At 37.5% G+C, this 25,971-nt stretch overlaps 1 protein-coding gene across 13 annotated transcripts in view; it reads left to right on the forward strand.

Moving 5' to 3' along the window:
- The window catches only part of ESRRG (estrogen related receptor gamma), a 478,583-nt gene that overhangs the window by 92,199 nt on the left and 360,413 nt on the right, over positions 1-25,971 (forward strand). For 8 of the 13 annotated variants that reach the window (XM_081854814.1, XM_081854806.1, XM_081854810.1 and 5 more), the window contains one exon: positions 17,526-17,634. The exons of 4 other annotated variants lie outside the window; for them this stretch is intronic. The gene's annotated coding sequence lies outside the window, so the exon portion shown is untranslated. Of the gene's footprint in view, positions 1-11,541; positions 11,560-17,525; positions 17,635-25,971 lie in introns of those variants that run through there. One more of the 13 variants, XM_081854820.1, reaches the window with a different exon arrangement.

A 25,971-nucleotide genomic window follows, 5' to 3' on the forward strand; every position in this document is an offset into this window, starting at 1 on the left:
TGTGCCACATGGCATGTCCTTCACCCACTAAAAGACTGGCGCCCTCAGGGGTGGTGGAGAATGCTTGGCCCATTCTTGAGAAGGGTCCCTTAGAGACTCTCCCCTGCTTCTTTTAATATTGTCTTCACCACTGACAGGGATCTTTTTGGCAAGGAAGCTTGAAAGGATGCTGACTTGTCACCAATACTGAACTAAGATGATGAATCAAAAGCATTTATTTATTATTAAATTTGGGCCTGTCCATAAAAAGCAAGTCTAGAGTGAGAGACTTGGGTGATACTTGCTGTTTCCAGGAACTCTTTTCATTGTGAGACTTTTGTGGGTGAGCTGAAAGTTTGTTTGGACCCTGAGTGAGAACCTGGAGGCTGAGAGGGAGGGTGTGTCAGAAAAGAAATGAACTCATGATGATTTAAATATTAGTAACTTTGTATTAGTGTAACTGTATTTTTGTAATGTTTTGTTTAAGCCGTTTGTTGTTGCTTCAGATTTTTGTACACCATTTAGAGATATTTTAAATATATTAAGCGGTATAGAAATTAAATAATCATCAGAATTTATATATTGCCTTTCCTGCTAAAGGAGCCCAGGGCAGCAAACACATAAAGGTTATAATGATAAAAACACCTAATAACCATTCCCATATATATATATATATTTTAATAGATATTTATTGAGATTTTTTAAATACAAATGAAAAAATAATAAACAATATAACATATATCATGACATAGTTTCATAGCTTCTTTGGACTTCCTCACGTCTCCCGCTCCCACTTTCATCACCGTAGGTTTTTGCCAGCAATTTATCATCTTGTTTACATTCTTGTATCCCACAAATTGAAAAAATAACCTAACACTTCTCCAAAAAGTTTATATTTTCTTCAATCTCGCTTATCTTCCTAATTCCATCTAATTTAGTGGTGCCGAATTATTTATGATCTAGCATCCTTCTTAACATTCAACCAAATTACAGTATTTTTGTAAATAAATCTTAAATTTCTTCCAGTCTTCTTCAACCTTCTCCTCTCCCAGGTCTCGGATTCTGCCAGTCATCTCAGCCAATTCCATATAGTCTATCAGTTGCATCTGCCATTCTTCCAGTGTGGGTAGATCTTGGGTTTTCCAGTGCTTAGCAACGAGTATCCTTGCTGCCGTTGTTGCATACAGGAAAAAAGTTCTGTCCTTCTTTGTCACCCTCTGGCCGACAATACCCAGAAGGAAGGCCTCTGGTTTCTTGGGGAAGGTATACTTAAATACCTTTTTCAACTCATTATATATCATTTCCCAGAAAGCCTTCACTCTAGGGCACGTCCACCAGAGGTGAAAGAATGTTCCTTCATTTCCTTTACATTTCCAGCATTTATTATCAGACAAATGGTATATTTTGGCAAGTTTAACTGGGGTCATGTACCATCTATATATCATTTTCATTACATTTTCCTTCAAAGCATTACATGCAGTGAAGTTCAACCCAGTAGTCCACAACCTTTCCCATTCCTCAAACATGATATTATACCCAATGTCCTGTGCCCACTTTATCATAGCCGATTTTACCGTTTCATCTTGTGTGTTCCATTTTAACAGCAAGTTATACATTCTTGAAAGTACCTTAGTCCTAGGTTCTAACAGTTCTGTTTCCAATTTCGATTTCTCCACCTGGAACCCTAACTTTTTATCATTTTTAATAACCATTCCCCTATAGATGCAGAATGATAGTGAAGTTAGCCTAGAGACCAGCTGCTACTCACTCACTCACTCACTCACTCACTCGTTCATATATATAAGGATGCAGCTCCCAGCTTTTCCCCTGCAACAATCCTATAGGATAGGTTAGGCTGAGTCACCTCAAGGTCATCCGGTAAATTTCATGGCTGAATTGAGATTTGAATCAGAATCCCTCCTGCTCCTAAAGTGATTGGTTCTTCCCATTGGCTCTTCATAGAAGTATGTCTATTATCAGCTATGGGTGGCTACTAGTTATAGCAACTATGTAATACCTCCATTGTTGGAGACAGTATGCCTTTGCATACCAGTTGTTGGAAATCACTAATTTGAAGAGTGATATTTGATTCGTGTCCTGCTTGTGGGCTTCCTGTGATTGGCCACTATGAGAACAGGATCTAAGACTAGATGGACCATTCACTTGATCCAGAAGGGCTTTTTAAATGGTGACATCAGAGGGAGAGGTGAGACATTCATTGCAGCATTCTTTGTCAACATAAAAAGGGCCATCAACTATTTTGGCTCTTCTATTAAACTGAAAATGGTGTGTTAAACTGTCTGCCACCTTGGGTGCATTGGAAAAAGGCAGTATATACATGTGATAAATCATAATAGAGTGGATAAGATGTCGGCATTTATGATATACCTGGATCCTAGTAATGCAGCCCATAGAACACACAACATGCGTCTCAACCAACCAAATGCTTTGTTTGTGGTCGCCTACTAAGGGGTTAGATGAACTTTGTGCTTTTGTTGCTTGGTGGGATCACAAATAACGTGTTGTCAAGAATCTGGGAGCTACAACATATGGATTTTGGCTGTATTTGGCATGCTTGGTTGCAACTTGTGTAAACCTGGAATGAAACCTGCTGCTTGCAAACAGATACATTCTCCTAACATTGTAAGCTCTTAATTTTTATTAAGTGTCTTGTAAACCCCTGCTTTCTAACCTTGGCAAGTGGTTTACCTACTGATATTTTTAAATCAGTTGTAATTAATATTATTATTTTAAAACTATTTCCAAATAAGAACATATATATTCATGCCGGGTATATTATGCTAACAATGATAGAAAAGATCACATCAGTAAATTGTAAAAATTACTTTGAACAAAACATCTGGTTGAATATTATCTTAAAATGTAAAGTTTCAATACTGTTATTTATAAACAAACACCATCTTTTGATAAAATTTTTAACAGCATTGCTCTCTTTACACCTTTTGTAATATGAACTCCTTCCACAGATGGCATCTTTGCTACATTCCAAAGTAGTAACCATATTTCTATACTGAGACAATTACGGATCACCATCTGTGTCCAGTGGGGTTTGCTCCCAGGTAAATGTATGTAGGATTGCACCCTGGTGTATTCTTCTTCTTAATATGCCATTGTTGTTTTCAGTAGGCACTCTTGGGTGCATTGGGTACAATATACAGTAATATGCAAGCTGGATGCATAGTCTGCATGCTGGTTTTTTTCAGAAACAAGACAATGGCACTTTCTCCCAAGTAAGGGAGTTGTACGTTTGCAGCCTTAACCCTATGCAAACCTCTTAGAGGTTTTATAATTAAACTGTATACAAATTCTACTAAATAAATAATAAATAAATCTCTTTCTTTATTAGGCCGGTGTTGGTTCTACCCACTATGCTTTTAAGCTTTGAGTGTACTGTGGAATAGAATGAAAAAAACAACTGCAGATTTGGTTAGGGCTCTTGATGTTAATTTGGTTTGCTGTATCCATATGCATACAAGCATGTGAATCTTTCCGGAAGTGATTTGTTTAAAGTTTAAAGTTCTCAGGAAAGCTGTAGATCGTTAATTAATACAGGACAGGATAAAACAGGCATCCAGCCTGCCTGTTTTTGTGTGGAATATTTTTGGCAGGGTTCAAACCAACATGAAAATTCGCCATCATCATAAAATTTAGGACAGCTGGGATGCTTTGCAGTGAGGACTTTTGGCTCCACAGTTCAAATAATCACAATAGCAGCTCAATTTAGCCCTTGGCTGGGTACGTTTGGCAGGGCACAATGAAAAATAATTATTTCATGGCCTGCTTATTTGTCCCTTAAAAAAAAACCTTCCTGACCTAGTCGGGCTTATGTAAATACACTGCAACATGTAGGGATGCAGAACATTGCAGCATTCCCCCGTTTGGAAAACTTTTCTTTTATCTTTAGACTATTTTTAGAAGTATCTGTTGGGCATACAAATATGGACCGACAGTGTCAGAAATCGAACCCCCGGGATCTTCTTGGTATTGGCTTTTCTATCTATAAGCCAGCATCTTCCTTTCTAAAGCATGCTTGTTTAGTATGCATAGTATTGTTACTAGGGCAGCACAGGGAGTGACAATATAAATAAGTCCATTTCTTTGCAGTTTTGTATTTACTCTGTCTAGGGGGACAACAGGCTTTTAAAAACATTTGTTGCATTTTGTCTTCATTTGTATGGCTAGGGTAGCCAGATACAAAGGAGAACAGGACTGCCATGCCTGATTAACTGGACAGAAGAGGTTCGTGATTTTTTGGGTGAGATGTACTCTGTCATGCAGGATGACCAAACTCTTGAAATTTTCTCTTCTATCCCAGAATTGAAGGTTACATATGCCTAGGTCTTCCATTCCTACCTTGGCATCTAACCACCTTACTCCTCCTGTTTGATTAACTGTGGTGCTTTAACTTTCTATGTCATTGGCATCTCTTGGCAAAGGGGTACGAATGAGAGTCTAAAGGCATGTGTTGTGGGTCTGAAGCTGGTCAGTGCTCGAACAGGATTGTTTTTTTCTGAGAGTTTCTTGAGAGTTAACTGTTTTGAACCTTTTGCAGGAAGAGAAGGAAGAAGGTAAGATTATAAAAATTAAGTGAATAATGTGTAGTCTTCAACCACCTTAAAGAGGCATCTTAAAAGTGCAGAAGAGTGATACAATAAAAGCAATATATTTGTTTTAGGGTGAAAATGGAGAGTAAAGAGGGAAAACAAAATTACAAAACCTGCACCAATTTCTATTATTTGCCTTTCTTTTTGATTTTAAATGCATGTTAGCTAACATTCTGCCTTCTACCCTAGAACAAGCACACACACAGGCAAATAGACACAAGACTACATGATTTCCTACATCACCTTCTCCAACCTAATACTGGCTGGAGCTGATGGGAAAACATTTGGAGAACAGCACTTTGGGAAAGGTTGCCCTAAACATACACTCATGTAGGGGGAGGTGTCCTCTCTGTTTTTCTCTTTTTCATTTGGACTGCCCAACCAGAAATCAAATACTTCTTATGATCATGACAATCTTCCTTTCAGTGGATGTTACTTTTTCTCAAAATGTCATTAAAAGGGGGATAAAATCAGCAGTCATGTCATGCATCGGGATGGATTCCTAAATGTAAATGAGAATCTTGCAGTAATTTATTTACATTTGTTTTCAGCACAACAAATGAGACATCACGTAGCTCCATAATTTCCCATGACCGAGTCACCGGCATGCAATGTGTAATTTACTATGATTTAAGATGCTTATCGGCAGGTTCTTGAAGCAGTACTTGGTGACTTTTTTTTATAATACTTTCTCGTGACTGCCTTCACTCACTTCATCCTACATATATCCCCATCTGGTTTATTTCTAAGCTGAAACAAAATTAGAATCTTTTGTTTTTACTTGCCTTTCTGAGTTGGAACTAAGACAACCTAATAAGACAGGCTTTTCATGAAAGTTCTGGAATTTGCACAGATTTTGAGGCCTTTCATGTCACCTCCTTTATCTGAAGTTCAGTTGGTAAAGAAGGAAAGCGCCTTTTCCACCCCTCTTCTGTTCTTTCCCTCTTCTGTGTTTGCTGTTTTCATTGCTTATATTTTGAAATATTATAGTCTTTCATGATACTGTAGGCCACTTTTACTGGATACTTAGGCTAGAAAAGTGAATGTACATATTAAACTAAACAAACATTTACCCGTCTTAACCACCAGTGTTGTTTTTGAAGGCTGAACTGGTGGTGTAGTGTGAGGGCATATGCACCTAAGCAGGAGTTGATGCACCTTTTTCATTCATGAATTAAGTTACCAGTAGTGCTGAAGTGTTCATGCCACTACCTCCTGTGGTGCCACAAAATGTCTCAGTAAATATCCCTTCAGACATACACAATGCACAAGAGATTGATTGCACTTCCTGCTTTGGCCTTTGCATCCCCAGTCCTACGCTGATACCACCCTTAAATATGCCTACATTTTATTGGATGCCAGGAGTGGACACCCTCCCTTCCATTCTGAACAGAGGAGAGATGCAAAGGCCTATCTGTGAGCAAGTACAGCAGTGGCTGATGTAGGTGTCTTTTTTCCTTTGATGTGGGACAGGTGGTGGGAAGTGCACATGCCCACACCATTTGTGTTCCTGTTACTTGGTCTGCTCTTTTATATGAGCCGTTTTTTATTATGCCATGTGTCCCATGACAGCCATTCCAAGAATAGGCCATCTTCTTAGGCAGTGCTTTTTTTTTCTTAAAAAAGAAAAGAAAAGAAAGGTGCCGGTACTCATCATGAAGTTGTTACAGTAAATGCCACACTTTTTAACAGCGAAAAGAGGTGCTGGTAGTGCGTACCCTTGAATACCCCCTGAAAAAAAGCACTGCTCTTAGGACTTAATTATTGCATAAGAAGCTATTTATGACAGTCCAGTCCTGTGGCATTTCCATTCCTTGTTCAGGATGTATTTTTCAGACCCCTGAAACACTTCCTGAGTAATTCCAAAGTTGGTGAGTGGCCTCTCCTGCACTTAATGCAAGGCATGCTACCCAGGTCAAAATGGCTGATGCCAACACCATTGTATTCTGTTTTTCCCTTCTGATAGCGAGTTTCCCTTCCCAATCTAGACTTTTAAGGTTTTCTTCCCAATAGTTTGACAGATATGTGCTCATTCCACACCACGAGGATGTGACTTGATTCAGCATTGGCAGACTCATTTTTAAGCGCAGTAATCATGGCTCCTGGATAGAAAAGTTGTTTCAGCTACAGCTGCACAACTACCACTCTCCTAGCACAAGAATATTTGTAAAATCATGCTGGAATTACATATTATAAATTGTACATAAATGCTCACTTTTTGATTTGATGGAATACTGTGTACACCTGTAACATGAAATAAAATAATCACCAAAATTTTATATTATCTTTGCATTTTTGTTGAATATAAAGCATAAACTGTAGATAATGCTCAAATCATTTTAGTTCAGATTCTGAGCAATTGGTTTGGGGCTCCAAGCCTTTGCTCAGCATTATGCAGGCATCAATCCTTTTTATGCTAAGGGCCAGTATATCTTCAGATTATTTACAGAGCTGCAGATAAATTGCAGAATCTCCAAGACAAAAGATTGCTGTAAGCAAATTATTTGTCCAGTGTTCTTTTAGAATATACTCATATTGTATTCTACATGTTTTGAATAAGATTTTAAAACAGCTGTATAAAGTTTTGTCTGGCTTTGAGAGGAAAGTCTCTTTTTTTGGCAAATAGTGGGCTTCCTTCCTAGGGGGAAAATACCTTACAGTGTCAAGATCCCTAGCATTTGGGGATGTTTTCTACTAATTGAACCTAATATTGCACTTTGAAATCTGATTCAGGAAATGTTAACAGGCAACTGTCAAGGATAGACTATTCTGGGACAGGCTGTGCTTGCTTATTACTTAATTTTGTACTCCACTATGCATGTATTCATTTGCACAGTCTTATTCTCAACAGGACACACTGATTTTTCCCCCTGTTTCAATTTTCTTTTCAAAAATAGCTTTCTAGTGGATGTGTAAGTCCCATATATTTTCCCAAAAATCATTATTCATATTTTTAAGTTGTTAGCAACATTTGCTTCTACTATCTGCTACTTTAGCAACTCTTTTTCTTCTTCAGAGCTTATTTCTCTTTCCTGAGTGTGATTCATGTACTGTATTCATAATGTGAACATGATGATGTCATGATTATTGGTGAACTACTGACATTACAAAGGAAAAATGAAACCCATTCAGATTGCGGTCAGGTCTTCATAAGTGACTCCATAGACTAGTGTGGGCAACCTTTGGCCCTTCAGATGTTGCTGAACTGTAACTCTCATCTGTCCCAACCAGCATGGCCAGTGGCCACGGATGATGGAAATTTTAGCTCAGCAACTTTTGGAGGGCCAAAGGTTCCCCATACCAGATCTATGGGATATAGAAATCTGGAACATAAGTAATTGGCAGATAGTGAACATGGTGATGTCGCTGAGTTCAAATTTAAGGCTATTGAATGAAATGTTTATGTGTATTTTTTGTTTGTTTGGTCACTCTACAAAGAATGAGAACAATTAAGTTGTAGTGGTAGCCACCAACTTGGATGGTTTTAACATAGGATCAAACAAATTAATGGAGGATAAGACTATCTTCTACCACCTCTGATAGAAGCAGTATGCCTCTAAATACCAGCTGCTGGGAATCAGAAGTGGGAAGCATGCTGTTACACCAGCATGTTACACCTTTCAGGCTTCCCGTTGCATCTGGTTGGCTACTGTAGGAACGGCATACTGGACTAGATGGGCTTTTGGTCTGATCAAGGAGAGCTCTTCTTAAATTGTTGGTGGTACTATTGAGGTTCAGATGTATATGAAATAGGCTCAGTCTATGTAACCTGCTTTAGAACTGTGGTCAAAATGATTGATTTGGTGATATTATATTGAGTAATGTAGAATGTTTTTGTATAGTATGTGTTTAATATTTACATAACATTTGTATATTTATAGCTTGATCAATTTAGTCTTTAGATCTTTGAATTTTGAAATTGTAATCAAATTGTTTAATAATTAGAATGGTAAAATAAAAATGTTGCTAGAGGGAGGGTGCCTTTTGACACTGAAAATATTAAACTCACCTCATCCATTTGGCTCAGTCTTAATTTATAATTCTAAGGTGAGTGCTGATTGGGCAATTTTTAAAAAATAAGCATAACATCTGTATCTTTTCTCTTTTGCTTTTTTATTATTATTCAGAAATAAACTCCATCCAATTTGATGAAACTTGCTTCTAAGTAACTATGCAAGACGGGAGTAGATCAGGGCTAGTGGTCCCATGCTTTTTCAATGATGCCAGAGGGATGAAATCCACTTTTTGGAAAATCTTGAACCCTGTCTTTTTATACAGGCTGAATCAGAAGCACCGTGTGAAATGTGTGGCTTAACCAGTACTCTTTGGCTTGTTATTAGTGTTGTTAGCCGCCCTGAGCCCGGCTTCGGCTGGGGAGGGCGGGATATAAATAAAATTTATTATTTATTATTATTATTATCCATTGAACACATCTGTGCTTGACTATAGGAGCTAGTGCCCTACTTGGCATCTTTCTTGAGCTTGAGTATCTGATGTTTTACTCTTGATTGTTTTGCGTTTCGGAGTCAAAGAAGGAAGCTGCACCAAACTTAATGCTGACACTATGGATATAGTAATAGTTCTGCAAATTCATATCTATTTTATTTTATGCCAGTTTAACTGTCATGGCTTTCCCAAAGATTCCTGGGAAATGCAGTTTTGAGAGTATGCTTCAAATTCTTTGCTGGCAATCCCTGGGCTCTTTCATTGGACTACAGGGGTTCTCTGGGGACAGATAATGTGTATTAACTCACTTTTAAGTTTGCACTCAAACTCTCCGTTTTGAAAACATTAAGTTCCATCTTGCATATCACTCAACTGCTTGTCTCCTTAATTCCAATCAACATCTCACTTATTGCTAGAGTCAACACTCCAGTGGTAACAAAAAATAAAACCTTACATCATCTATTGATTTGCCGTCTTGAAAAAAATGACAATAGGCTATTTTTGTCCAATTTCTCAATAACTAGAGCCATTTATTGGTTTTTCAGTTTTACTATATTGCACAAGAATGTATTTTACTGCATTTTCTGAAAACTGCAGTATCAAGATGCAATGTTTTGTAGTTTTTGCTAGCAAATTCAGAAATTGTATAGTCCAACTGAGAGCTATAAAGATACCTGCCATATTTGTAATAGCATCCTAATTCAAATTTAACTGCGGAGGGCAATCGGGCATTTGTTAACCTAGTAGACTGCTGAAAAATATCTTTAGACAAACTTGGTTTTTTTTTTAAGTTATATTGTTTTGTAAGTCATGGAAACATGAACATTGTGTTTGTGATTTTGTCACAGGAGTCCAATGTGAGCTTGAAAAATACCGTAACTACAGCTTCAGCTAGGTGAGATTTGTACCTAAAGGTGCATATCCTTTTTTGTGATTTACACATTCTAACATTCTAAACTACATTTTATGAGTTATGAATCTTGCTTGTTTAAATATATTTTTTTGAAAAAAACACACACAACGGGATTCCTGATTCGTATATAACACAAAGCAAGATTTTAGCCACACACGAGTATAGGTGACTATGCAAAAGAGGGAGCTTTGAGCTTCCTAAGGTTAACCCTTTTTGTGTTAAACTATGGCACCAATACTTTTGTGTTTGTAAAACAAAGGAATGGGGTAAAATTTGGCGTTTTATGTGGTTTCAATCCAAAGAACTGAACTGAACTGTGGCATCAGGATGATCGTCCAGTAATTTAATTTATCCCTTTTCGTGTAAATACAATGTACATAATTCTAAGTCGGAAAGGAAAAATATTCTTTATACAGCAGGATATAGATGATAGTACTAGCAAATGGAAAATGTGACATTCAGCTACAAGAAAAACAAGGAAGACCCAATAGAAAGAAACTCAAAATTGAATGTAGCATAAAGGGAAAAGAGAGTCATATATGTAACTAATACCATGCTATTTATTGAAATCTCACCAGTGACCTTTACAGCAGCAGTGCTTCAATGTATAGTTATGCAGAAAAGGAAAGTGATGGCTATTATAAAGGGAACATATGATTGGATTTAGATTCATGGGGATGTAGGTTTTGAAGAGGTGCCCTTCATTATCTGTGGAGCATGTATATCTATAGTAAGACTTATTTCATTGTGGTCCTTGAAAATATGCTGCATTCATTCCTGCTTTTTTCAGGTCCAGTAGCAAATTTCTCTAGTTTGCTTTGGGTGTTACCAATACATACTGGGGGAGATGTTTGTGACTGATTAATAACTATAGTTCAGCATATTTTGTTCGGAGTTTACGTTCAATGCTTCTAGTTGAAGTTTCCAGTACAGTCTCAGCACTGTTGTTGTTAAACTTTGTATATCCCCTTCCTCAATAGACTACAAGGTGTTTCACAGCATAAAAATACAAGATAAAAAAGGTTCCTATCCATATTACTAATTTAATTTCAAATCTAATTAACAACTTCTCCTTGTGGGGTGTGTGGAGTAGAGATGAACTACATTGTTAATCCTAGAGTTCAAAATGTTGTCGCTGTATTGTTTGTATCCCTTGGTTAGATAAATGAACAATCATAAGCTTTTTCAAGCACATGCTTTTAATGTCATTTTTTTTGGCAGGTGAAAAATTTCTTATGAAGTCTTGAAGATACATTTAAGGCAATATTTAAGTAAATATTCACAAAATGAATTCAGTTATACAAGGGATATTCTACTTTATTTAATAATAATAATAATAATAATAATAATAATTTAAGTAGCTTGGGGGCTGGGGAGAACCCCAGTTCAAAACACTGGCTGCTTAAGGGTAGAGAACTAAATCTCTCTGCAATTTTATTTCCAATACAAATGCACAGGCATCATAGTAGTTAAATCAGTGATAGAAGTATGTCTTGCAATAACATTTAGTACCTTTTCAGCGATCATCTAACACCCGTGTCTTCATCACGCTTCACAGGCTACCAAACAGAAGCAATTTTTGTTTCCAAATACAAGGTGAGCTTCTAGAGGGATTTTTAAATAAAATATTGTTGTGAAAAGGAAGAGAGTACTGCATACAGGTGAAAGGTGGAGTTTTCCGGGGTGTAGAATGGAGTGTTTGTCTCTTTTCTTCACAGGAGGTAAAACATCATGGGGTATCTCACCTTTTCTACTCTCCTATTGTTTTCACATCCATCCCATTATAGGATCACGTGGATCCAGCACCTTCAATTCATTTCAGTTCTGTCACTTATGAAGCTAGATGTGTCTCAGTACCAAGTCTTCTCTACAGTCCCTTTGGGCATTCCTTATAGTTATTCTTGCTGCCAATATTCTATTAGAAAATTCACCATGTACTCTTAAACCTACACCCCAGCTCAATTCCTGAGTTAAAGGCTACTGGAGAATGCTTCTGTTTTTCATATTTTAACAGGGTCTCAAGAGGTGGTAGTTGTTTAAATTTTCAAACTTTAATAGGGAATTTGCATTCTGTTCTTCACACAACTTTGTCTACTACAAGTCCAATTGGATTTTGTTTTTCTTAAATATTTTTTTGTTTGTTACATTTCTATCACACTCTTTTCCAAGTATCTCATCCTGAGCTGTAAATCATTATTATTTTAATTTACAAATAGGATCTGAGGCGAGGAGCTAAGTCACTTTCCCACAAAATGAGTCCATGTCCTAGGTGGAATTGAGCTCTGTTGAAGTCCTACATACAGCAACACTTTTATGTTTATAGCTTAGAGATGTTGAAGACAGAGCATTTTGTCCATAGAAATGCTTAGAGTTTTATTGTTGCAGGAATAGCTGCGCGCGTGCGCACACACACACACACACACTTGATTTTTGTTTCTTCCCTCCACCAATCTGAGATCTAATTAATATAGTCTCTACTCACCACCTTTATAAAAGCAGAATGCCTAGCCTTGTAGCCATCTGCCTGGACATATAAGTACTGTTCTATTTTTGACCTGCACACCTATGCTTGAAGAACATCATGCAAGTTCAAAAGTTGATGGCCTTATACAAGCATCCCCCCACTTATGTGGGAGTTATGTTCTGGGCCCCTGCACACATAACTGAAATCATGTAAAGTGGGGAGCAACCGACTTTAATTGGGGGGTGCACAGGTATGATAAAACCCTGGGGAAAGTGGAAAAGAGAGAGCTCATTTCATAAATACACCCATAATGGGAAACCTTTGCTACTGGAAGCATTCAGAAGAAAAACACCACACTTTTTTTTAAAGATTACTCTTAACATTTGTTCTGCACCTTGATAGTGTTTTAAAGAAGAAGAAAAAATCTGGTGACTGTTTTCATTAAAAGGGTTTTAAATATATACATATAATAATTTAGATGGCAGTGGGATGACAAAATGTACAAAGGCATGAAGATCAGTAAATCAAATAGCAATACTTAAGTGGATAGGGGGATATAATGGATTTATTAGCAAATCTCAAACTGGTTTGCAGAAGATGGGAGAGGGATGCCTCTTGAAGGAGCTACTGGAATTTAGATTGAGCAGATTGAAAGCTGCATACCCCTCAAAACCTAACGAGGGTGGGGTTCTGCTTGTTGGCACCTTTTAGGGCAAAACCTGAGCTTCTGTCATGGTGGAACCTCACACTAGTGACATTCCTCTCTACTAGCATAGACTTGCAGAGAGGTATCTATACATCATCTTACTGGCACTGGGATGGGGTTAGGATTGTGCAGCAACATGCTGTTTCAAATAAATGATTTTTACCCATGAAGAATGGCATCCTGAAACTAATACTGTACTGGAATTGCTAATAGACTCATGTGCGCATCAGTCCAAAATATAATTTTGAAATATGTTCCAATACTTATTACCTCTGAATGAAAACAATACATGGATTTTAAAAAACCAGACTATACTGAAATGTATAAGTAGATGTGTTGTGCTATGTGTTTAGCTATGCTAGAATGAACTGTTCTTTAAAACAGCATTTTTAGATACTGTTATTTCCATTTCAAAGTAAAAATATCTTATATGAAAAGGTTCAATTCCCCAGTGAGAAAAAAGGTTGTATGAGTTTCTTGACTCACCTTTTTTCATGTTTTGATCATATGTGAAGATCAGAACACTCCATCTTTTTTGTCAACATTGCTGTGGGAAAAAATGTCAGTTGAACATTTCCCTAGGGATGTAAAGGTTCTGTCCTGTTGCGTTAGGCTTTGTTTTCCTTTATCCTTTGGTTGCTCAGACAGTGTGTTGCTGAATATGCATACTAGTTTTACATAAAGAGGTAAATTTTCAGCATCCAAATAAACACAGATTTTTATTATTTCTGGCAAAAGTAAACCACATCTATCCATAAATGTACACTATTTAGACCACGGGTTTTTATGTTATTAAAAGTTGAGGAAGAACATAAAAGTTTGGATGCTAGAGCAGTAGGTTTTTTTTTAAAAGGTTCCATCTTGGAGCATAAAAATAAATTCGACTACTCAGTCCCAAGTGCGTTTGTTTGGAATAAGGTCACTTCCAGATTATCTGTTCACTGAGCATTCATCATGATTTGTTTGCACAACATTTGTGGGGAGGTTAGACAGCACGAGTGGTATATTAAGCATTCATTTTGATTTGTTTGTGGGGATGTTGTGTCGAGCAGTTGTTATTTCACACTTTCCAATATTCCCCTGCCCCTTTAAAATTTGTTGAGGGGTTATTGGGTTGTTGTTTTTATTTTGATTGTGTATTTTGTGGTTTTTATATTCTGATTTTATTCTGTGAACTGCTCTGAGAACTGCAGGTATAGGGCGCTATATCATCATCATCATCATTAATAATAATAATTACGTAGTAGTAGTAGTAGTAGTAGTAGTAGTAGTAGTAGTAATTCCTGTCACTTTACATTTCCCCAAAAGTCTGTTTTCAGGGGAGGGAGAGCAGGTTTGTTGTGCAAGAGCACCAGATCAGGTTTAATTACACAATCTGAATTTGCTAGTATGTGATTGAATCCTACACCAAAATAACCACAGTCTGGTAGCAACTCCGAGTAACAGCCTTATGCAGCAGTCTTAGGCAGAGCTACTCAGAAGTATGCTCCACTGAACTCTGTGGAACTTAGTTCTGAGTAAATGGGTATAGGATTTGGTTGTAAGTGTGCTTAGGATAGCAGCCTTACTGAGGCTTTATCTGAAGAAAAAACTGTCTTGTTTTTATTTGACTAGTAATCCATAACTTTATTCTTATGTAATCTGTAGTGCATTCCCCAAATGGTACTATAATTAGCTTTTGTGTACAGTTTAACTTAGCCATACAGTTGTCATATGATCCAAAGATTGCCTGTTGTAGTCTTAAAGTCCCCTTGATACATACCCTGTAGAGAAACAGATTTCCCAGTGGAAGTAAGGAATTCATTCACATTATTCTTTTTTCTTTTTGCATGATAGTTTAGCTGCACTTTGCATACACTATATTTATTAATTAATAATAAATTAATAATAATATTATTAATAATAATTAAATAATAAAAAATTAATTCTCATCACTGTTTTGACAAGTGTCCTGTACATTTAATCACTGTAACACTTCTGTACACATTACAACCCTTTTAGATATCTAGATTAAAAATCCTACTAGAACATTCTGAGTACTAAATCATACAGAATTACAGTATTATTAGAAGCATTAAAAGATAAGAAGCTTTATTATACATTTTGGGAGACTTAGACTGTAACACAAACAACTGTAAGGAGGAAGGAAAACTTTATGTCTAAAATATACTGGTGATCTCTTATCACAGTATTACACAATAATCATTTTGTAGTTGCTTCACTAGCAAATAATGTATCTTCTTCTTATTTTTCATGTTAATCAGTAGCCAGTCTTCAAGACTTAAAATTGGGAGGTTGGGAAGGGTGTGTGTGAGCACCCAGAAAAATGCGAAGGCAAACGAATATTACCATGCCACATTGGTAATATATGAAATGGGCTTCAATGATTTATCACCTGTTGAAGTGAGTTGATTTTATGGGCCATGAGGGGAGTAAAGGGTCTTAATGTAACATTGTTTCATCCTTGAACCTAAAGTGACCATATATACAGTATTGGGGTGGTTCTCACTCGTGTTTGGTATTCATGGTTCCAAAGAATGTGAGTGATTCAATATAGTCAGTAGTAAGATGGAGACGGGAGAGGGAGACTACAGATCATGTGACAGGAACAAGAAGGACAAGTACCTCACACTTCATGATTCTCCTCTGATATAGAAAAACTGTTTTATGCATTATGTAAAATGAGGTGATAGAATTTTAGACTTTACCATTTCATACTGTAGGGTGTAATGTTTTTGAAAATGGCAGTCCCATGTTGCATTTATCCCTCAAAAAAACATTCAGGTGTACTTCCCTGTGTTGTGACATCATCATGTCTCCCTGCCCCCATACCCCATCATTGGCTAGTGTGGTAATGGATAATGTGAAATTGCATAATAGGTATGTGCCTGAATTTTACAGAGATTGGGTGGTATTAACTTGACAAAAAGTTGTTGTTGTGCTTGCAGTGCTATCTTGAGTATTTTTACTTCTCTACTTTAAGAGTTACAAGTAGCTAATGAGGGTTTGAGGGGGAGGAGGTGTTCTGCTTTTGTATATTCTGTTTGAAAGGTGGCAACCTAGTCACTGAATAGATTACTTTAGGTACTTTAGGCTAATAAACTATTCAGAGGTAAACTATTAGAGTTCAACAACTTTATTTTATTAAGACATTCTACTCTCTAGTTTTGTAGTAAAATAAACCATCATGTTCTAGTAGTCGGCACATGGAAATCCATTCTCCTCTGGCAAATGCCTCCAATATGGCTCCTAAGAAATGGGAAATCCTTTTTAAATACATGTGAGATATATAGCCAATTTCTAAGGCTTTTTTCATAGTATGCAGAATGCAAGAGTAAACACAACCTGAAGTTAATTGCTTTCTTAGGAAAGAAAAGTTCAGTTTCTGAGGATTGGTTTAGAGTCTTGGTTTACCAAAGAACATGAGCCAGGAACTGGTGGTGGTTGCCATTTACAAAAAGCGACACCCTGATACAACACAGTGCTCTTCTCTATGTTGGGTCTTGCCTTTAGTATGGACAGAAAGGTGTTTGGGTAATTTCAAATTCTAGTTTGTGCATTAACCTCATACACTCCAGCCCATGTTGCTATACCGAATCAGATAACTGGTTCATCTAACTCAGCATTGCTACAATGACTAGCAGCAGCTCTCCAGGGTTTCAGGTAGGGACTCTCCTGGAATTAAAGGCAAGCACATTACATACCCACATGATTAGGTCAAAGATTTATCAATAAAGCATTCTGGATGGTTGTGGGAACAACAGAGCCCCCTTTCTGTTTTATGAATATTCTTCACTGCCTATTTATAGCTACTTCTGTTTCTCTTATAAAAGAGTAATTTGTTCCTGAAGTATCTCCAACCAATCAGGCCTTATGTAGGCAAATTGTGATTATATCACATTATCATATAGTCAATTCCTACACATTATTGTGTCACACTGCCACATATGAATGAGGTCAGTACTGCTGCCCTCATTCTGAATGAGTGAACATGTTCATTCACCACAGATCATAAATCCACCCAAATAATCACCAAGTCAGCATATGTGTGCATGCATGTGCACATCATAGAGGAGAAAGGGAGATTTTACAAAACATGTGTCATTGTTTTGGCTCAATATGGATACATATTTACTGTTTAGTACACCACACTGGAATTTAATTAGAATAAAGTATGTCAACTGTATATTGAAATGCATAGGGGCAGCAACATTTATGCTTCTTGCTCTATGTATTAACTGTGCTCTAGTGAATTATTTAACCAAATACTTTAAAATCAAAGTGCTAAAATAATCCTCAGACACTTAACACCTGATCCATTTTTTGATCTTGTTGGTAATGGATACTTCCACATTAAATCTGTATATAATTCTTAGCATTTTACTTTTTCAGAGTTGGACAGAAAATACCTCTTTAAAAACTCAAGTAGATAGCATGCGACCCTGTCCTGGTTCAAGCTTGGATAAAGAGAAGTAGTGGCTGAGTCAAGCAGTCCCTGCAGGTGAGATTTTCAGGGAGTTACAAGGGAATGCAGGAATACGGGTATATGTGTTAACACACAGTATAGCTTGAATAAGGCACTAATGACTATTTATACAACTAATCTTGAAGAGCTGAACAATATTGCCTTGCAAAATGAAAAATCTATTATATCTGTGTCTGTTGTAGTTGGCCTTTGGCCTTTGAAATAAGCATGTTGTGTGGTATAATTTGTAATGTTCCTTTCCTTCACCTACTTTGGAGGATTTGAAATCTGCTTACCTTATCTAGACCATAGGAAGTCAACATAATACACTACAGATGTTGTTGGGCAACAGTTCCCTGGCAGCTTTCCCAATGGGCAGGAGAGATGGGCTGTGTAGTTCAACAGCATGCTCACTAGTACTGATCTAGAACCATTGAAGTGGATGCAGCTTGTGCCATGTAGTGTGGTTTGCCAGCTTCTTGTCAAACCTTTCTGCAGTCCCAAATCATATATTTGAGATGCTGTTTAGGCAGATTTCAAAGAAACCTAAAACAAACCTTTCAGGTGTTTTTTAACCACAACTCCCATTATCCTTGGCCATTGGCTATGCTCCTGAGGCTGATAAGAGTTCACCAAAGCATCTGGAGGGCACCAGGTTGGAGAGCGCTGTTCTACATTGCTTGGCAATGGCTCTTCAGGGTCCCATATGTGGGAATATCTGGAGATGCAAGTTATTGAACTTAGGACCAGACAAGTAATATGTTCAAAAATGAATATGCTAGGGTAAAGTGAAAAAATGCATGTATTAGTGAAAGTAACACACAAAATGGATAATATAAGGGGGAATTGCTTAGCAAAATGTTATATTACATACACTAATGTCTATATTAAGAGATTGCAAACTAATTGCAAACTGATGTGACCTGAACTTAACATTAGAAAAATTAAAAACAAAGAAACCAATATTGACAGATCTGCCTGTTCCTAGCTAGCAGCAATAGTATCCCTCATGTGAGAGCACTACTAGCTCAGAGAGTTTTATCCTTTATTTTATATATGAATTCCATGTTTTCTTTGAAGAGATCCTACACAAAAACACTCCTGATTATAAGCATGGCTATAAGTAGCTTGGCTTCCTTGTAACCTGTGAAATGCATATTTAAGTCACGCTTGAAACAGATGATTAAGACCTTATACTCATATAGTTTTGTAGAAATGAAAGACATATAATTATCAACAGGGGAAAAAATGAAAAGCAATCCAAAATATGAAGAGCACCCATCAGCCATTTGGCAAAAGCTCTGACTTGAGGTGGAGAGGGAAGAAGATAGAGAATAATGAATTCATCAAACTGTAAATGCACAAACCAATGGAGCGCTTAGACTTCAATTCAAGGCAAATGGAAAGAGAGCCCCCATTACTGTTGAGATATACAGACACAGCCCCACTAATCATTTGGTCATGCTTGGGAGGCAGCAAGTCATCACAGGCCATGACATGAGGAGAACAGTGCGTCAGGATTTGTTGTAAGAAAAAAAAAATGTTTATTTAACATCCATATCCGAAGTCCTTGTCCCTCATCATCCTTTCTCCCTCAATACACATACCTGGAGAAAAAGTTCACAGAGCCCTGTTAAACTCTTTCAGCTAAACAAAAATCTGTCAATCAAGGAATATACTAAGGTATTTGAAACCTTATACCATGTCTATCCAATATTCTAGAAGTGTTAAATTAGTCATGTGGATATTACAACATGTGAATGACTGTAGACTGTGTAGGTAATTATAGGAGATCTCTGAGTAAGTGCAATACTTTTAAAAAATGCGAGTGAACCTTAAAATCTCAATGAAGCTGAAAATATAATTTTAGCCATGAACACAGTGAAAAAAATATTTAGCGGAAATGTGTGTAGCATGATCCATACTAAGTCCGTGGGCCCATTCTGCTAATCACATGTGCCAAGGTTTTCAGACATAACTATTAATTAGTTATGGTATTGTAAATGTGAAATCCATGAGTGATCAGAAGGTGATAAGGGCTATATAACAATCTGGCTTAATGTTGAAGGGGAAAAGCCATGTTGGTCTACTATCATTCTGACTTTCTTTTATGGGTAAAAGGATGCTCTGTGACATACTTGCAAGTGCAAAAGGATGCACTGTGAAATATTTGTAAGTAGATAGCTAGTTTTTAAACAAATTTAGACTAATGTATATAGTCTTCCAAAAGTACTAGACAACACGACATATTTCAGGGATCTTTCCATAAAAACATCTTTGAGCTTGCATATACAAACTTTTCACATTTTTCTTAGAAAAATAGATTGCCAATGCCCTATTATAAAATGCTTTGAAATGGTTAAAATGGCTTACAGTGTGCTGTAGAGGATTGCATACAATTTTGTAAAATAATAATGAAGTTGCTGGGATATCAGATTTTCATTCCTAACTATGCTTACTGAGAAGTAAGCCTTATTGAATTCAGAGGAGCTTATTCTCATGTTTGAAAAGAAGATTCTTAAGCATTAGAAAGCATTTACTATCCTTCAAAAGTTATGTAGTTACAAGTTTAGTACACCTCACATTGCCTAAACAAGGAGAGTTCCTTAAGCATTCAGATTCAGTGTTACAATTTGAGGCACAATCAGTTTTTTAAAAAAACAACAAACCACTGAAAGGCATTGTATTTGATATGATGTCATTTGACCATGAATATTCCAGGGACAAATTTAATTTAGATTACAGTTACTAAAGGTCAACTTTACAAAATGTCCACTGGAGGCAGTGAAATGAAGTAAAAAGTCTAGCAAATATGGATTATGAAAGGTCACTGTAGCCTTTCACCTGGCTTTAAACTGTAGGAAATATGGAAATCTATTGGTTTGTCCTGCTTCCTATGAAAGATTTGTCAAATAAAGAATTCTAGTTTGCTTTGCTGTGCCATTCAGTCTGCTGAAGACAGCAGAATTGGAATATCAGGAACCCTGTAGGACAATATAAAAATGAACCTAGAGCAGAACAACAGCATTCCTGGAATTTGAACAGTAGTTAACCTCAACAGATCTTGATCTTGAAAAATTGTTGCCCAGATCCAAAGAATTGTTATAACTACTTCCATACACCCAAGAGAGGTTTGGATATAATGTTTGTTTGTATGTTTGTTTGTTTGTTTGTTTGCTTTAAAAAGCAGCTTTTTAAAACACTCATCCCCAAATGTGACAAGTTTCAAGAAAGTTTTAGAAGTGTTTATTACATGGCATGTTTTTTAAATCATTTTTTAAAAGTCCTATTAAGTTATTTTTGTAACCCTGTTCCTCAGCATTTTGTACCTCTAGAGAGCCAGTTACAGCATGGTTCTTGGTTTGCATGGCTCTTGGTGTCTTTAGTGTTCCTGCTGTGTTTATTCTGTGTGAGCTACAGCCATTCTTATATTCTCAAGCATGCACACTTCAACATTGTGAGTAGGATGATCAAGCAGTCAGTTCCTGGCAGATCCATGGGCAGTGGCTCAAGATGAGCCAGGAGGTTAAAGTCAAGGAACAAACTATGAATCATAGCTGAGGACAAGGGAGGATTCAGTAAGCCAGAAGGCAGGGTTGAAGAGTAGACCAGAAGGCAGAAGCAAACCAAAGGACAAATCAAAGGATGTACAAACTAGAGCTTAGGATGACTTCATTGCTCAGGCAAGGTTTAACTCACACAAGGATTGTTTTATAGTCCTTCCTGTCCAGGAATAGCCAATGATCAACTTGGTTAGGCAGATCCAGGGCCTGATAGCATATAATTGCTGAGGCAGCTGATAAAACCTGCAACCCTGTGGCTTACCACATGAAGAAGCTACAAACAGATCTGAAGGCACCAGTATCAGCAGCTCCTAACAATCTAGTCCTGGTTACCCCACCCCCAAGTCACCTCTGCCTCAGGCAACCTGTGCACATAAGCCTGAGGATGAGTGGACTGTCTCTTTATTCTGTAGAAAGAAGTAAAAGCTCCTGATTGGAGCATTGTGTTTGGCTATGATAGAACAGGAAAATATAGCTGTAACTCCCCCATGCAAAAGTGGTAGGGAGGTGAGGGTTCTGTGAACCCCCATGGAGACCCATTTGACCACAGGCAAATGCTGGGTGTGCAGGACTGCACCCTTTGCTGCTTATTGAGTACTCACTCATTTTTCATAATCATGTTGTCCCACTGACCTGAATAAAGATGGCAATGCTTATGTTTGTCTTTTTGTCAATTGGTATACCAGAGGGTTTTATGTGAAACGTTTTGCCCTTGAGTTCATTTATTTTATACACTCCTGTTTGCAGAAAAAATAGCTTTTCTTTGTCCTTCATTTGTCCCAATCATTGTATTTTCAAAGTAAAGGATAGGAAAAGGATAGGTCATTTGAAGAAGGAATACATGATATACTAACATGGTTGCTTTTTCAAGTTTATATAACCATCTTATTTCATTTCTGAGATCCCAATTGATGTCTGTTTTTATTTAAAATGTCTGGAAGGGTAACTTCTGAATGTACCGTCCAAGATAATAGCATTAACTGGCATGGCTGCAAAATCAATAATAGAAACAAAAATATAAGTCTTCTGATTAAGAGTGACACAAAACAAATTTGTTAACTAAAACAGATGTAGTCAACAGTTTAAACATATATCATAAATGTTTAAACTCCATTTGGATTTCTTTTTTGCTTTATCATTTAATACATCATTCTCATGAAAGTTAGCTTTGCCATGTGCAAAACAATCTGTGAAAAGAAAAGGAAAAGTTGACTGTGAAGTGATTTTCCTTCTCTTCCTAGCTAAATAAATAAAAAGTAGACTTCCCTGAAGGAAAGTAATTGAAAATGCTAATTCAATGCCTATAGACTAAAACTTTGAAGGACATATCTTTGTAATTTTGGTATCTTGGAAAACTAAGAGGGCAGAAATAAAAATAGATCATTGACCATGAATGCCCTTTTCCAGATGGAAAGTTTAAGTAATTCCATATTGTATTTTTAAAATTTATAGAACGATATGGTTGTATCCAGCTCTGCTGGTGCAACAGGCTTCCATGCATGCAATGGAGCTTCCTTTTCCCCTTCAGCCCCCATACACCCACAAAATCAGATCCATAGAGTTAGGGGACACTCTGGAGCACATTTGGGGGGTGCACGGGGGGGGGGAGGAAATGTAAGTCCTGTTGGACCACTGGAGCTACAAAGGAGAATTGCTAGTCAACAAGATGTACAATACTGCAAAGGTTAGTTGTAACTTGGGGCCAAAATAGGCATGATTTGGGAGATTTGCGTTTAGAAATGCTAACTTCTCTTCTTAAACTGAAAAACAGAGGTCACAACATAATAAGCGCCTGTTGGATGAGGCTAGCTGTCACTCAGATGCCGGTGGAAAACCAGCAAGTAGGATGTGAGGACTTTTCCCTCCTGTGGTTTCCAACTGGTATTCAGAAGCATTCCTCCTCCATGGAGGCAGAGCATAGCCATCCTGGCTAGAAGCATAGGATGTTAATTAGGTAAATGCATGGTTGAAGAGAAACTTTTTCACCTGGTGCCTAAAGGTGAATAATGAAGACACCAGCCAGACCTCCCTGGGAAGTGCATTCCACAAACTGGGAGCCAGACCTCTTGTGGAGGAGGCGTATGAAGAAGGGCCTCAGATGATGATCACAGGGTCCAGGTACATTCTTATAGAGAGAGGCAGTTCTTGAGGTATTGTGGTCCATATGAATATGGTTAGTATCATGGACTGGTTGGACGTGGATAAATGGTGGGAGGAACCAGTTGGGGAACCACCAAGGGAAACAGGTTCAGAGTCTGGGGACAACAAGGAATTAATCAGTGGGAAAAGAGGGAGAAGACTGGGAAGAGAATGTGTTGGAAGCTGAAGGCTTAGTGAGCTGGGAGAGTATGGCAGAGAGAAGTCCAGAATCAGAGGCAGAAGCTGAAGCAGGTATGTGGGGGCGGAGAAGACCAAGAGGCAGAGATGAGTCAAGCTGGTGTAGAGTCACAGATGTCTTCCCTTCCTGCTGTGACAAGCTCCCCTCCTCATCCTCCTGTCTCCCAGAAGCAGAAAAGGACTGAAATGGGTGGAGCAGTGGCAGGCAGCACACAGGCAAAGTCTCTGATTGCTTGGAAGGAAACCTGGAGTAGAGAGGACTTAAACAGCTGTAGGGAGACGGGGACAGTCTCAGCAACTGATTCATGGGGTAAGACCTACTGGGGATGAGCTGCTGTGCTCATTATGCCTGACATTCAGCCAAGTCTGTGAAGATTGTGTTTTTGCTAATAAAGAGTTAACTCCAACTTTGAACAGTGCTATTTACTACTGGCTCTCACTGTGACAGTTGGCCACTGTGGGAGAAGAATGCTAAACTAGTTAAGACTTTGGTGTGATCCAGCAGGGCTTTTCTTAACCATTGGCTCAGCTCATAATTCAAGTCCAAATTGATTCAGCTCTTGGTGCTGGAACAATGCAATTATTTCCAGCACTGGGACAGTAGAACCACTGTTTGACAGTGCACAATCCTGTGGAATGTGGCCATTAGCTATTCTAAATGAGGTTATAGACAGCTGGACAAAAATGCAGACATCCAGGAGTTTTGATATAAAACATTTATTCATTCTGGCCTCATTAGATAAACATCTGAACAGAAATGTCGACTAATTACTGCATTTTGATGGAAGACTGAAATAAAAAGGTACTAATTCAGGACTCCTTGCAATAAAGATAAGTCAGCATCTTAACCCCAAACACATTGTTCTTGCATATCTCAATCAATATGGATTCTGTCTGAAATCAATTTTCAGCTGCAAATATGATTGTTAAATAATTCACAAGTTGCAGGCCTTCAGGCAAGAAGAGGTTAGAGAAACAGCAGAAAAGTGGTGATCTCCACCTACAGTTCATTTTCAATTAAAAGAGGAGGACATTTGTAAAAGATTGTTTCATAACTGAGGTGGCAAACTTTTTTATTTTTAAGAGATAAATGGCATTGTAGATTCTTTGTCTCCTGTGGTATCTTTTTTAATGTTCCATGTTTTTAAACACACACACAAACCCTGTTGGATGAATAAGAAATATATAAAGCAAAACTTAAGAGCAGTTTTGAAGTCAAGAAAGGGTCAATAATGGAAAGCGATAGCATCAAAAATTAAAAGCACAATCCAATTGTGAGAAAGTCCAATTGAATTCAATATGGCTTAATCCAAAGTAAATAGGTCTAGTTAATCTCTGGTCCTTCAGATGTTGCTAGACTACAGTTCCCATCATCCCTGATTATTGGCCATGCTGGCTGGGACTGATGTGTTTGGTAGCAGATATACCTTGAGAATTAAGGGGGAGTGCCTTTTCTCAGGGACTAAATCAGTCTTCCTCCAAGCTGAGACCCTACAGACATTTTGGACTAAAATTCCCATCACCCCAGCCAGCATGCACATGGTGACTGGAGCTGGTGGGAGTTGTAGTTCAAAATATCAGGAGGGCACTATGTTGGGGAAGGCAGAACTAAATGCAGAAACACATCTACTTTTAAAATGAAGTTGTAATGAGCCAAATGCTGGCCTTTGCATACTGATCTTCATTTCTGAATCTGGTACTGAACTGAATGAAGTTTCTTTGTACAAAATACGAGAAGAAATGTGCTTAGTAGGAAATGTAGTTAGAATTTATTGTACTATTAAAATCCTATTGGGTCTTTATTTATGAAATGTGTTTCCTATATTTGAGGTTTAGGGAGTCTTGATAATGAGGCTTATAAGATTCATGTTTCCTTTTCTGCAGCTTAATTTAGGCTCTATATCAAATATGTAAACTAATATTATATCTTCCTGCAGCTTTTGTGTATAAGACATACATTTTGTCCTATTTCTATCCACTGTTTCATTTTATAAAATCTAAGCTGGTAAATGGCATTTGATTGACAAGATCCCATATTCCTTGCTATTTCATTAAACCAAGTACATTTGACAGAAGCAGTAAATAAATCCAGAGGAATTTGTTGCCACTTTTACAACAACTTTTGTTGCAAAGGCTGAAGAAATAGCATGTCTGCACAAAAGGGAGCATCCATGGATTCTCATGCAATACATGCATGCATAGCCTTGTCCAAAAACATTCTGAAATTTCATGACAGGAATTTTGGATACACTGGATATCTGTGGCGTTGCACAAATAATTACTATCATTATTATCTAATAAAAAAATAGGCAGGACCGTGGGGGTGGGTGGAGAATGATCCCCAGAGGAAATTCTATTCCAATTTAGTTTTTGTTTGCTTAGATTTGGTCAAATGGCTTTAGAGAGCAATTACTGATGTTTCAATGACCTCTTGGTTCAATTGAATTAGAGAACTTAATGAAGTTTCCCTCCC

The sequence above is a fragment of the Podarcis erhardii genome (genome assembly GCF_964252035.2).
Source record: "Podarcis erhardii genome assembly, chromosome: 3".
In the NCBI taxonomy this organism is placed as follows: Eukaryota; Metazoa; Chordata; class Lepidosauria; order Squamata; family Lacertidae; genus Podarcis; species Podarcis erhardii.